At 38.9% G+C, this 12,677-nt stretch overlaps 1 protein-coding gene and 1 long non-coding RNA gene across 9 annotated transcripts in view; one reads left to right on the forward strand and one right to left on the reverse strand.

Annotated features, from left to right (window-relative positions):
* LOC139039706 (serine/threonine-protein phosphatase 2A regulatory subunit B'' subunit beta-like) overlaps window positions 1-12,677 on the forward strand; it is a 56,032-nt gene that overhangs the window by 22,216 nt on the left and 21,139 nt on the right. For 2 of the 8 annotated variants that reach the window (XR_011502411.1, XR_011502410.1), the window contains exon 3: window positions 7-165. The exons of 4 other annotated variants lie outside the window; for them this stretch is intronic. The gene's annotated coding sequence lies outside the window, so the exon portion shown is untranslated. Of the gene's footprint in view, window positions 1-6; window positions 9,417-10,651; window positions 10,761-12,677 lie in introns of all 8 variants that reach the window. 2 more of the 8 variants (XR_011502408.1, XR_011502409.1) reach the window with 2 other exon arrangements.
* Window positions 7,175-11,756, reverse strand: LOC139044924 (uncharacterized). The gene is made up of 2 exons (XR_011502417.1): window positions 11,203-11,756; window positions 7,175-9,522 (listed from the first exon to the last, which is right to left on the reverse strand). It is a non-coding gene; the product is annotated as an uncharacterized lncRNA (long non-coding RNA).

Here is a 12,677-nt window from a genome sequence, read left to right on the forward strand (position 1 = left end):
TTACAGTTTATTTATCCCTTCTCCTACTGAGGAGCATATCCATTGCTTCCAAGTCTTGGCAATTATGAACAATGCTGCTATAAACATCTGTGCACATGTTTGTCTGGACACAGGTTTTCAGCTCATTTGGGCAAACACCAAGGAGCGTGACTGCAGCATCGTATGGTAAGACTCTGTTTAGTTTTGTAAGAAACTGCCAAACTGTCTTCCAAAGTGGCTGCACCATTTTGCACCCCCACCAGCTATGAATGAGTGCTCCTGTTGCTCCACATCCTCACCAACATCCGGTGCTGTCAGCGGTTTGGATCTTTGCCATTCTAATAAGTGTGTACTAGTGTCTCATTTTACTTTTAACTGGCAATTCTCTAAGGGCATATGATGTTGAGCATCTTATCTTTTCATACACTTACTTGCCATCCATCTGTCTTCTTTGATCAAGTGTCTGTCTGTTCAGTTCTTTTGTCCATTTTTAAATCAGGTTGCTTGTTTTATCATTGTTGAGTTTTAAGAGTTCTTTGTATATTTTAGAAAACAGTCCTTTATCAGATAGGTCTTTTGCAAAAGTTTCCCCTAGTCTGTAGCTTGCCTTCTCTTTCTCTTGACATAATCTCATTTTATTTTCATTTTTATTGTTTTGGTGAGGAAGATCGGCCCTAACATCTGTTACCAATCCTCTTCTTTTTTCGCTTGAGGAAGACTGGCCCTGAGCTAACATCTGTGCCAGTCTTCCTCTATTTTGTACGTGGGTCACCACCACAACATGGCTTGATGAGTGGTGTAGGTCCATGCCTGGGATCAGAACCCGCAAACCCTGGGGCAATGAAGTGGAGTGTGCCAAATTTAACCACTATACCACTGGGCTGACCCTGGCACAATCTCATTTTAAAGGATTCAAATAATATACATACTAGCAGGATGGGAATGTATGATCCCATCCTTCTGGTATTTCCAATCTCCTCAAAGTGGTAACCACTGTCAACAGTTGGGTAAATATGCTTTGAGTCTCCGTTTATACAAATAGGTACTCTATTTGCATTTATACAAATAGGTACTCTATTTGCATTTATACAAATAGGTACTCTCAATCTCCCTTTCTCAAAAAAATTTAAATGTCAAAAAGACTCAGGATTACACTTATGACCAATTGATTTTCAACAAAAGTGCCAATGCAATTCAGTGAGGAAAAGATAGTTTTTTCCAACAAACAGGACTGAGAAAAGTGGATATCTGCAAGAAAAAATATGAATTTGGGCTCTTTCCTACACCATACACAAAAATGAACTCCAGAGCCAGCCCTGATAACCTAGTGGTCAAAGTTCAGTATGCTGTGCTTCGACAGCCCAAGTTCAGTTCCTGGGTGTGGAACCACATGACTTGTCTAGCAGTAGCCATGCTGTGGTGGCAGCTCACACAGAAGAACTAGTAGGACTTACAACTAGAATACACAATTATGTACCAGGGCTTTGGGGAGGAAAAAAAAGAGAGGAAGACTGGCAACAGATTTGCTCAGGGCAAATCTTTCCTAGCAAAAAATAATTAATCACAACTTAATTTTTTTAAAAAATGAACTCCAATTGTTCACAGACCTAAGTGAAAGAGATAAAGCTTTTAGAAGTAAACATAAGATAAAATCTTTGTGACCTATGGTTAGGCAAAAAGAGTTCTTGGAAATAATGCCAAAATCACAACATTAAAAAAATTGATAAACTGAACTTCATCAAAATTAAAAACAGCTGTGTTACAAAAGATACCATTAAGAAAATTAAAGAACAAGCCACAAACTGGGAGGAAATATTTGCAAATATTTCTGATAAAGGACTTGTATCCAGAATATACAAAGAACACTTACAACTCAATAATAAAAAGACAGACCCAATTAAAAATGGGCAAAAAGATTTGAATAGATATTTCACCGAAGACGACATACAAATGTCTAATAATAAGCACATGAAAAGATGCTGATCATCATTACTCATTAGGGAAATGCAAATCAAATCTACAATATGACAGTTCACACCCCACAGGATGGCCGATACTAAGAGAGACAGGAGCAAGCACTGGTGAGGATGCGGAGCAACAGGAGCTCTCACACACTGCTGGCGGGCACGTGAAAGGGTGTAATCAATTTGGAAAGCAGTTTGGCAGTTTCTTAAATAGTTAAACAGAAATTTACCACATGATCCAGCCATATCTACCCAAGTGAAAGAAAACATGCCCACATGAAGATTTGTAAGTGAATATTCATAGATTATTCGTAATCGTCAAATAGTGGAAATGTCCATCAACTGGACGATACAGACTGATGTCTCCATGAACCGCTACTCAGCCATGAAAGGAACAAAGTACAGGCATGTGCTGCAACATGGAGGAACCCCAGAGACACCACGCCGAGGGAAAGAAGCCACATACAAAAGACCACATATTGGGTGATTCTTAGAATGAAACGTTCAGAAAAAGCAAATCTACAGAGACAGTAAGGAGACTCGTGGTTGCTTGGGACGGGGAGTGGCAATGGGAACTGACTGAAAACAGGCAAGAGGCATCTTTCTGTGGTGAGGAAAACGTTCTAAGTTTGGATTGCAGCGACGGTTGCACAACTCTGTAAATTTACTAAACATCATTGACTTTTACACTTAGAATGGGCAGATTTTATCATATGTAGATTGTTTATCCTCAGTATAGCTCTTTAAAATAAATAAAAGCCCCAGGAGCCAACTTGAAGAGGCTCCCACTGGCCAAAACTGGGAAATGAGCATCACTAAAGATAATGACTGTAAAAGATGCCAACACAAATACTTTTAAATCCATAAAATAATTATGATACTAAGAAAGACAAAATTAATTGGTCACCACTGAAGGATGCTAGTGAACCAACTCATTATTATGTCAACTGGTCATAAAGTGACTCCATAAACACTATTCACTTCTGCGCCATATAATTACCAGAATATTGTGTTTCTTCACATTTTTCTCTAGACTTCATCATTGCTTTGCTTTTTGTTTGCTTAGTTTTTTAATGTATCTATCATCAATTTGCCTCTAAAGTCTGCACAGTATGTATAAATTCCCTCTTAATACAACTAGAAAAGCAAACCACTCGGGTATTCTGTTCCATTCAGCCTCAGAGACAGTATCTCGCCGAGCCCCAGCCTCCTGCTCCAGTCTGAACAGCTGCTTCCTAAGCCTGCTGCTCACCCTCTTTACTCACCTCAGCCACAATTCCCTTAGACTTTTTGGGGATCTGTCCCAGCTCCTTCCCCTTTCTTGGCTTACTCCCTCATTTTTGTGAGGGCCGTTCTCAGTTTCCTGAGAAAGGGTGCCTGGGAGGTAAAATTTCAGACTGTGTGTGTCTGAAACATGCCTTTCCACCCTCAAGCGTGACTGGCTGGGTATACAACACCAGGCTGAGTGTTATTTTCCCCGAGAAGTTCGAGGGCCTTGTTCTCCCAGCTTTCGATGTCGCTGTTGAGAAATCTAGGGATATTCTGATTTTTGACCTTTTGTATGAAACTTGTTTTTGCTCTCTGGAAGTTTCTAGATGTTTCTCCTCATCCCAAGAGTTGTACAATTATATTTCATTGTGCATTGGTGTGTGTCTACACTGACATACAGTGCTAGGCACTCAATGGGCTCCTTCAATCTGGAATTCAGGTCCTCCAGTTCCAGGAAAATGTCAAACTATTTCATTGATCATTTCCTCTCCACTATTTTTTCTGTTCTCTTTTTCTGGAATCCCTGTTATTTGGATATTATACTTCCTAGACTGGTCCCCTTAATATTCTTATCTAGTCTCTCCTCTTTTATCTCTCTCTTTTTGCTCTAATTTATGGGAGATCTCAGCTTCATATTCCATCTTTCTAGTGAATCTTACATTTCTGCTCATATAGTTTTTAACTTCAAAGAGCTCTTGTTGTCGTTCTCTGAATGTTCTTTTTTGCATAGCTGTTCTCATTTGGCAGAAAAAATGCCTGGTCTCTTTGAGCATATTAACACTTGCTTTTAAAGTTCTTTCTCCTGGATCAGCCCACGGCCTCATCCAGACAGCTTCCTTCCTGTGCTGCTGCGGCCCCTTCTTCCAGGTTTCGGGCTGTCTGCAAATGTCTCATGGTTCTTGGCCACTGGTTCTTGAATTAGTATTTTATATGCTTATTTCTAAAATAAGCTCAAAAATCTAGAAATTGTCATCTCCCTACCTTCACTGATTTTCCTAGTAACGGCCTCTATCAGCGCTTTCTACACCAGATTGGTATGAGGGCTATGTCTGACTCTGATAAAACTATAAACTCCTCTGGGGTAGAGAATGTGCCTATTTGTCAGCTCCTCATACAACGCCTGACACACAGCAGGGACAATAACTGCTCGATGGACCCAGCTACTGAAGACTCGTCCTCATTTTCGCACACATGGAATCATCACAGACTAGGCAACAGCTGAATAGAATCTCAATTTCCAACCCATATAGAAATTACCCTGACAGTATGCAGGAGGAGGGGACAGCAGCCATAAAATTTAGACAGTGCTTTACAGTTTGTAAAGGGGCTAATATCTCCTTTAATATTACAGATACCTAAGCAGCCTCTACTACTCCCATTTTACTACTGTTACCTCACTTCCAAAAACATGCGACTCGAAAGTTAAGCCATTCCAAATCCTGGCCACATACCTGAAGGCTGGCCATGTTCCAGAACCCATCCAGGTCTGCACAGGTGGTATCCTTTTTGCCTCATTTGTATTCCAAATTGTCCACCAGTTCTTCAAGCCGTTTGAATATTTCTGCCTTAAGGAGTCTTTTTTGACCAACTGCGAGGGGAATAAGATCTTCTGCTAAGGAAAAGATGAGATTTTTAAAAGCTAGAGAACAAAACAGGACCTTGATTGCAAGTCAGCCAGCTGATAAGACGACCTCACCCCAAATATCCTGGGGCTTCCAGAATCAAACTCTTACCTTAAAGCAAAACAAAAAAACATCGACTACAAAACTTTGTCATACAAATACTGAGCATTAACTGTCTGCTTCTGTTCCCACTAAAACGTAGCAATATTCATTCTCATATATGTTGCTACATAGTAAACAGCATTCTGCTCACCTTGTATTTTACAAGAATTCAACCTCAAACAACTCACTGTACATCAGCATCTAAGGACTTCACACAGCACACAAATGATTTTTTCTAAAAAGCTTCTCCAAATAAGATTAAGGAAATATCAGAAAATTTGTTCCATATTTATTTAGGTCATTTTCATTCAGAAAATATTTTGCATAATTAAACAATACTAGATATAGATGTCACTCAAAAAGTCATAAAAAATCTAATAATAAAATAGGCAAACGTTTAACTCCCAGGAATGATTGCTAACATTCTAATTACTTACACCTTATAAGTCATCTACCATTTTAGCACAGAGATACTAGTGAACGTATGTTGAGAAATGAAAAGTCTTGCTATTTTGATTAACAAAACTATAAAGTTCGGCAACACTAGATTTTTGTTTCAGATAAATGTAGACATATTAAAATAAACAATGCAGAGCCACCCTGGTGGCCAAGTGGTTGGGTCCATGCACTCACCTTCAGCAGCCCAGGGTTCACTGGTTCAGATCCTGGGCCCAGACCTACACACCGCTCATCAGGCCATGCTGTGCTGGCATCCCACGCAGAAGAACTAGAATGACCTACAACTAGGATATACAGCTATATGTCAGGGCTTTGGGGAGAGGGAAAAAAAGGAGGAAGACTGGCAACAGATGTTAGCTCAGGGCCGATCTTCCTAAAAAGAATAAATACATAAATAAAATAAAATAAACAAAGCTAAGACAAAAAACATAAATGTTCCCTCCCCTTTGTTTGGAATCTATACTTCAAGCTTCCTTTCCCACTCAAGGCAGTCGGTCAATATTAATTCCTCTCTTTCATATCAGAGAATCTTTCTAAAATTATGACATGTTTCAGCTTTACAAATGTTTCTCATACTAATATCTAAGTATTAGCAATATGACACTTATACAATAGCGATTTTCCAGAGCTGATGCTTATTTTATGAACTGTGATATATTAAAATCCATAAATACAAGTTGATATCCTATACATGTCCATCTTTCTACACCTAAAACTTACGTGGATGGTTAATGCCAAGAGCAACTTTCCAAGCTAATATTTCTAGTTCTTTCCGTTCTCATTTATCAGAGATGAAACAGAAAGAACCAGACATGCCTGAGTTCTGTCTTTACTTCTGGTATTGCCCATGGAACTGAGACCAACCCAACTGCCCAGAGTAAGTTGAAGCTAAACCCTGTAAGACTGGAATTACAGTGTCAGGGCCTCACAGATTCTAATTAGTAGGCTTTGCTTGTCCAAGGGCGGTAGTTCTCAACACTGGTCAATTTTGCCCCCCAGGGGACATCTGGCAGTGTCTAGAGCACCTTTGTCACAAACCAGAGGAGTGCTACTGGTCTGGGACGTTACACAACATCCTGCGATGCAGAGGACGGCCCCACAACAAGAATTATCCAATCTGAAATGTCAGTAGTGCAAGTTGAGAAACCCCGGCCCAAGATAAATTGAATCTGTCTCTTTATAAAAAGCATCTTAGCAGGAGAAACTGAGGATAGTTTTTTTTCTTAGAAGAAAAAAATTAGCTGTTTATATCTAATGAAAACTTAATTAATGAGAAAGGAGACTTGTCTTAGATCCGACATTATTTAGTTGGGTAAATTGCTTATTATCTCAATGTCTCAGTCCAACAACACGGTGGACTAGCTCATCTCTAAAATCCCTTACAATCATAAAACCTTACGTTCTACAAACAGCTGAAGTGGCTCTGAAATATACTCATTCATAATAGAACAAATGAGTATTAAAAGTATAGGAAGATAATATTTCTCCTCTATTTGATTGTCAAAGCCCAAAAAAGTGGTTAGTACTGTATTGGAAAAGATGTGAGAATCTCCTTGCTACATTCACTCAAGAACATAGTATGTCATCATTTCCTGTGTGATGTGGAGCGTTGGGGCCTTTCTCCAGATGCAGTCCTCTGATCTGTGTCCAAGGCATTTAGGTGACATGGCTTTTAGGTTCCCAAACAGGAACTCTAATTTTCAGTCTTCATAGTTGGAGAAACATAATCCTATCTTATGATTTAGTGGGCCAAGGAGCCTACCATCATCTCCCTCTATCCTTCTTTTGTAAAATAAACATTAACTTAGTTTCTTTGTTTGAAAAAAAAGGTATGATAAAATAGGAACTCCCATATTTTGCTGAGGGAATGTAAATTGAGGTCTTTATTTATTTGCACAGGAGAGGATTGAAAAGCATCCAGGCTTGTTTTTTGCAGGCTTGACAGTAATACTACCAGACTGAACTCAATGGAAACAACCAGCAACAGGGACCTACTAAGTAAATCGTGGTGTAGCCATACAATTGGATACCATGCGGCCATTAAAACACACACAAAAACAGCATGAGAAAGTTCTTAAAGGACTCAAATGGAATATCTCCTACATTTAACATTAAATGAAAACAGAATAGTATGCTACTGTTTACATTTAAAAAAAGTTTATCTACATATGCATTATGTATCTCTGGAAGAATTCACAAGAAATGAATAACACTTGCCTCTGTGGAAGGTTCGAACTGTAGGGTTGGGAGCAGAGTTGGAAAAAAGGCTTCTCACTTGTACCTCTTTCTATCTTTTAAGTTAGCAACCACATGAATATACTAGCCATTGAAAAAGATTTTTAATTTAAAAGATAAATAAAAATCACTCAAGGTCAGTTTCCTCCTAATTCATCTACGTATTATATTAAGGTTAGAATAGTTTAATTTTGGTTTTAAATGTCTAGACATTAATACAAAATGCTTACACTGGGAACAAACGCACAGACCTGAAATGCAGCACATGTCGCTGCTGAGATGTCTGATCCTCCTTTATTTCAAGTGATGGGACTTCTTTTATTTGAAAGCCATGTAAATTTTCAGTAGTAGTTTCATTTTTATTTAAGACACGATCTATAGATTAAAGAAAACATTACATATACATTTCAAAGCAGCAACTCCTATAACGACATCCCCCACAAGACAAATTTCTTAAATCCTTCAATTTTTTCAACATTGAAATTTAAAATTGTAAATAAATTTAAAATTTAAATAAAATTTTATTTCTGCCTCAAAGATTTCATTCATCAGATCTCCTTTTACAGTGTCTCTCAATGTTCTTCATCTCTTGAAATTTACATTTCGGTCCCCCTCTCAGTCTGCAGTCCTCATTCCAGCTCTGTTTCCAGATAGCCCTCCCCATGCTTTTCCGTCTCTTCTGACCCTGAGATCACACCCTGAGCTACATGGTGAGACACATGGTGGAAAAGACTCTAAACGATCTCTGATAAACCATAACCCAGAGAAACAAGTAAAAAATTCATGAAAATACCATACCTGTGCTCCCAACTGTCAGAGAACTCAAAGGACGGCGTAATTCGTCGGAATCTTGATGTACTGAAGTTTCACTTTTGTGTGCCAACATTTCTTTTGTTACTTCTGGAGCCTCATCACTAAGCAAGAGCAAAAATACACTTCGTAAAACATGAACCCATACATCTCACTGAAGGATTTCAAAATTATGTTGTTTTTTAAAAACATGGGATAAAATAGAAATATGTTTCTGTTTTTTAAAACATGTCTAATCTAGAGGGAAAAACCGTAAACACCTCCAGCGGGAAGGCCCGTCTCTGCCCCCTGTGATGAGATCCACAGATGCAAAGCCCTCTCAACCGGACATACACACTTAGGAGTCTCAGATGCCGCAGAGCAGTTCTCGGTCAATCTGCCGCCAGCCAGCCTTTGGAAAGCAACCTTGCCATTTCTTGTAAAGATTCAAACTGATTTTTTCTCCCCACTTTACAAGTTAATCATTTTGTCTTTTGAGATAGCTTTTATAAAGTAGTACTCAGTAAAAAAAACACAAACAAAAAAATCCAAACCATGTCTGAGCTGCAGTATAGCAATTTCTTCTTTCTAAAAATTTATTTCTAAGTGTTGCAATTAAGTCACTTCTTAAAAGCAAAAAAAAGCAAATTGAATCGTGAAAATAATAATGCACAGAAAATATCAAATCTGTCAAATACATTATTGTATCCTTCTGAAAAATTTTTTGGAGAGGTCAAATTTTCATGATTTGTAATGAACATAGTTTACTAACTAAATAACTTAAAAAGCACAGGCCAAATTTAAGAAAGGCATTCGTTCTCCATGTCAGCAAGGAATTCATTCATAACATCTCATTCTGTCACTGGCTGTCAAAGTAGCGGTGCTTGTTGGAGTCTAGGTGTTACGTCATAGCTCTTCAGACCATCTGGTGGCCGAAACAGAAAATCTACTGGTGCGAAGGATGGCCTCCCTTTCACTTCTGCAGGATTTGTCTCAGGTAACTTTTCCACTTTGGATAAGACTCCATCTGGATCCCTTCCGTTTGTCACACTGGTTTGTGATTCCAAAGTATTTACTTCGCTATCAACTTTAAAAGACATGACCTGGATGTGAATAAACAGAATAGAGTGAGAGTCTCTCTTCTTGGGATATATTCCACCAATTTTTTAGGCCCGAAAATGTGAAAGTTAAGAGATATGTCCCACGTACATAATTTAAGAAACAAAAACAAATACAATTAAATGTTTACATGGAGTCAGAAGACCAGCTACATAAACCATTGCTATGGTCCAGAAAGAGGGAGAACCAATCCATATTAAAAAAACTATATAATAGGTTTTAGGTATTACCAAAAATTAAAATATATGAAAACTAAGGTGGAAAAATTCACTCACCTAACAAATACGTATCTTTTTACTTAAATTATGTTGATAATTACAAAGGTTTGAGAATCAGAAATCCAATGTTTATTGGATTACCAGTATTGTCAAGGACAAAATCTTTTTTAATAACTTTGGATTATTATAAATAAGTTTATCATATGAGCAAAACTATTTTTCAATGTGGCACAGTAAGATTAACCATATAAAATGTGAAGCGTATTTTCTTTTTCAAGTCAATTTGTTATTTGGTAGTTTTTTTTTTACTGTAATATAATTGGCATACAACATTACATTAGTTTCAGGTATACAACATGATTCAATATTTGTATATTGTGCAATGATCACCCCAGTTAGTCTAGTTAACATCCATCACCATGCACAGTTACAAATTTTGTTTTCTTGTGATGAGAACTTTTAAGATCTACTCTTAGCAACTTTCAAATATACAATATTATTAACTGTAGTCACCATGCAGTACATTACATTCTCTACTTACCTATTTTATAACTGGAAGTTTGTACCTTTCAACCACCTTTGCCAATTTAATCCACTCATTTCAACATAATTTTTAGAGGTTTCTACGTTTCTGAGTTTTAATGAGATACGTATTTCTACCCGGACTAGAGTTTAAGGGTAACACTGTGCTTGAGGCCTGTGTGGCTGCAAAGGTAGACACTAGCGATAATCCTTAAGGAGAAAACCAACCTTGAGGGAGGAGCTGTGAGGTCCAGCTGCTCGCCTGTGAAGATCACCCTGTACTGCCTTCCTTGGAGGATCTATGTCTGATTTTTGGTAAGAACCTAGCCAGGTTTCTTACACTTTGGCATAACTTTGTTTTTTTTTTTTTAAGGCTAAGGAATTATAGCATGGATTATAAATTAAGGGATTGGGTCCTCGAAATGGTGGCTCTTTTTGAAGACTCTACCAGGCACTATGCTAGATGCTGTCAGAAACGTCAGGTGATTTCATTCTTGAAACTACTCTGTGTAGATATTACATGTTACAGCTGGGAGAACAAACTCATAGCTTCCCCAAGATTATATAGCCAATTGGAAGCGAGACAATAGGCAAACTCAGGCCTAGCTGAATCCAGAGTCAACGCATTTCACCCACTGCACCCATCTCCTAGCCGATGCTCACATGAAGGTTTCCGTCAGCTGTGTTTTTATTGTCTCTCTTCTGTTAACCAAACTACACATTCTCTACCTATAAGGTTTTAAAGATGAGACACCTCACAAACCATAACAGTAAACCCTCTTGACGCTTCCTTGTGCTTCAAGAGGTTTTCACACACGTGGAGGTTAACCTCTTGAAGCAGTTTTGTAAGCTTAATTTCAGCTTCATGAAAATAAAAATGAGATTTTCCAAATGTCTAGAAATAAACAGATACTTATACTCTACCTTGCCTGGTTCTTCTTCGATCTTTTTGGCAGGCCTTCCTTGATCTGGTACTTTTCTTTCTGTTATATTATCTAAAATAAAAATGACATAACAGATCCATTTTGACTAGATAGAAAATTCTGCATTAAAAATGCTAGGTAAGGAGCCGGTCCAGTGGCATAGCAGCTGAGTTCATACACTCCACTTTGGTGGCCCGGGGTTTGCTGGTTCAGATCCTGGGCATGGACCTATGCACTGCTTATCAAGCCATGCTGTGGCAGCTGTCCCACATATAAACTAGAGGAAGATGGGCACAGATGTTAGCTCAAGGCCAATCTTCCTCGAAAAAAATTAAAAAGTACTAGGTAATTTGGGAAAGAAAAAAAGGCAACAATATGAATCTATGCCTTAATGGATTTTATGATTAAAAGTCATTTTAAAATATCCTATTTAAAATACCCTATTTAAATACGATAAATACAGATAAAACTTCCTGCCAAGTATAGGATATCTGTTTACAAAACCAAAGGTGCTAAAGTATTTTACCTTTTGCCTCTGACTATCAAATGCATATTTATTATAGAAAATCAGGAAAAGCAAAGCGCAAAAAACATCACCCCAGAGGGGCTGGCCCCGCTGCGCAGCAGGTAAGTTCACGCTTCTGCTTTGGCAGCCCAGGTGCTCAGATCCCGGGTGCGGACCCACCCACTGCCTGTCGAAAACATGCTGTGGTGGGTGTCCCACATATAAAGCAGAGGAAGATGGGCACGGATGTTAGCTCCGAGCCACTCTTCCTCAGCAAGAAAGAGGAGGATTAGCGGCAGATGTTAGCTCAGGGCTAATCTTCCTCAAAAAATAAATAAATAAAAATCACTCAAGATGACCTTATTCAGAAATCATCACTGCTGACAATTCAGGGTATGCTTTTCCAGTTTTTTTCCTATGTTCACATATTCACATACATATTTTAGAATTGTGATCACACTGTTCAGAATTTGACCTGTTTTCTTTGCCCACTTAATACATCCTGGACCATGTCATGAAGTGTCTTTCACAGGATCGTTCTTAAACGCTACACTGTATTCCACCAAACAAATGGGCTGTAATTTACTGGGGCCATTAATCTTCACTTTGTGGCGCTGCCCACCGATGCACATGCTTCACCGCTTGAGCGCCCACTGTGTGCTAACTGGATGGTGGGGCACTGAACCTGTCTTGGGGACCTGGAATCTCCCGTTTCCTCCTCGCCTACTCAAAGAAGTACACGATGACTTTAAAAACTGAACACGAAAAACCTCAGGGACCAGAGCATTCTACTTCAGCCACTGATGAAGGAACAGTTCTCACCACGTGCCGCTCGCGTGGCCGGCACAGCCAAGGCTGCTCCCGCAGAGGCTGCACTGGCGGGGCCTGCCCCCGAGGTCTGCTTCGCTCTTTGAGTCATCGACCGAGTGGTTCTCACGCACGTGGGCATTGCAGGCTGCCCTGCTGCGGGA

The sequence above is a fragment of the Equus asinus genome, chromosome 3, assembly GCF_041296235.1.
Source record: "Equus asinus isolate D_3611 breed Donkey chromosome 3, EquAss-T2T_v2, whole genome shotgun sequence".
NCBI lineage: Eukaryota > Metazoa > Chordata > Mammalia > Perissodactyla > Equidae > Equus > Equus asinus.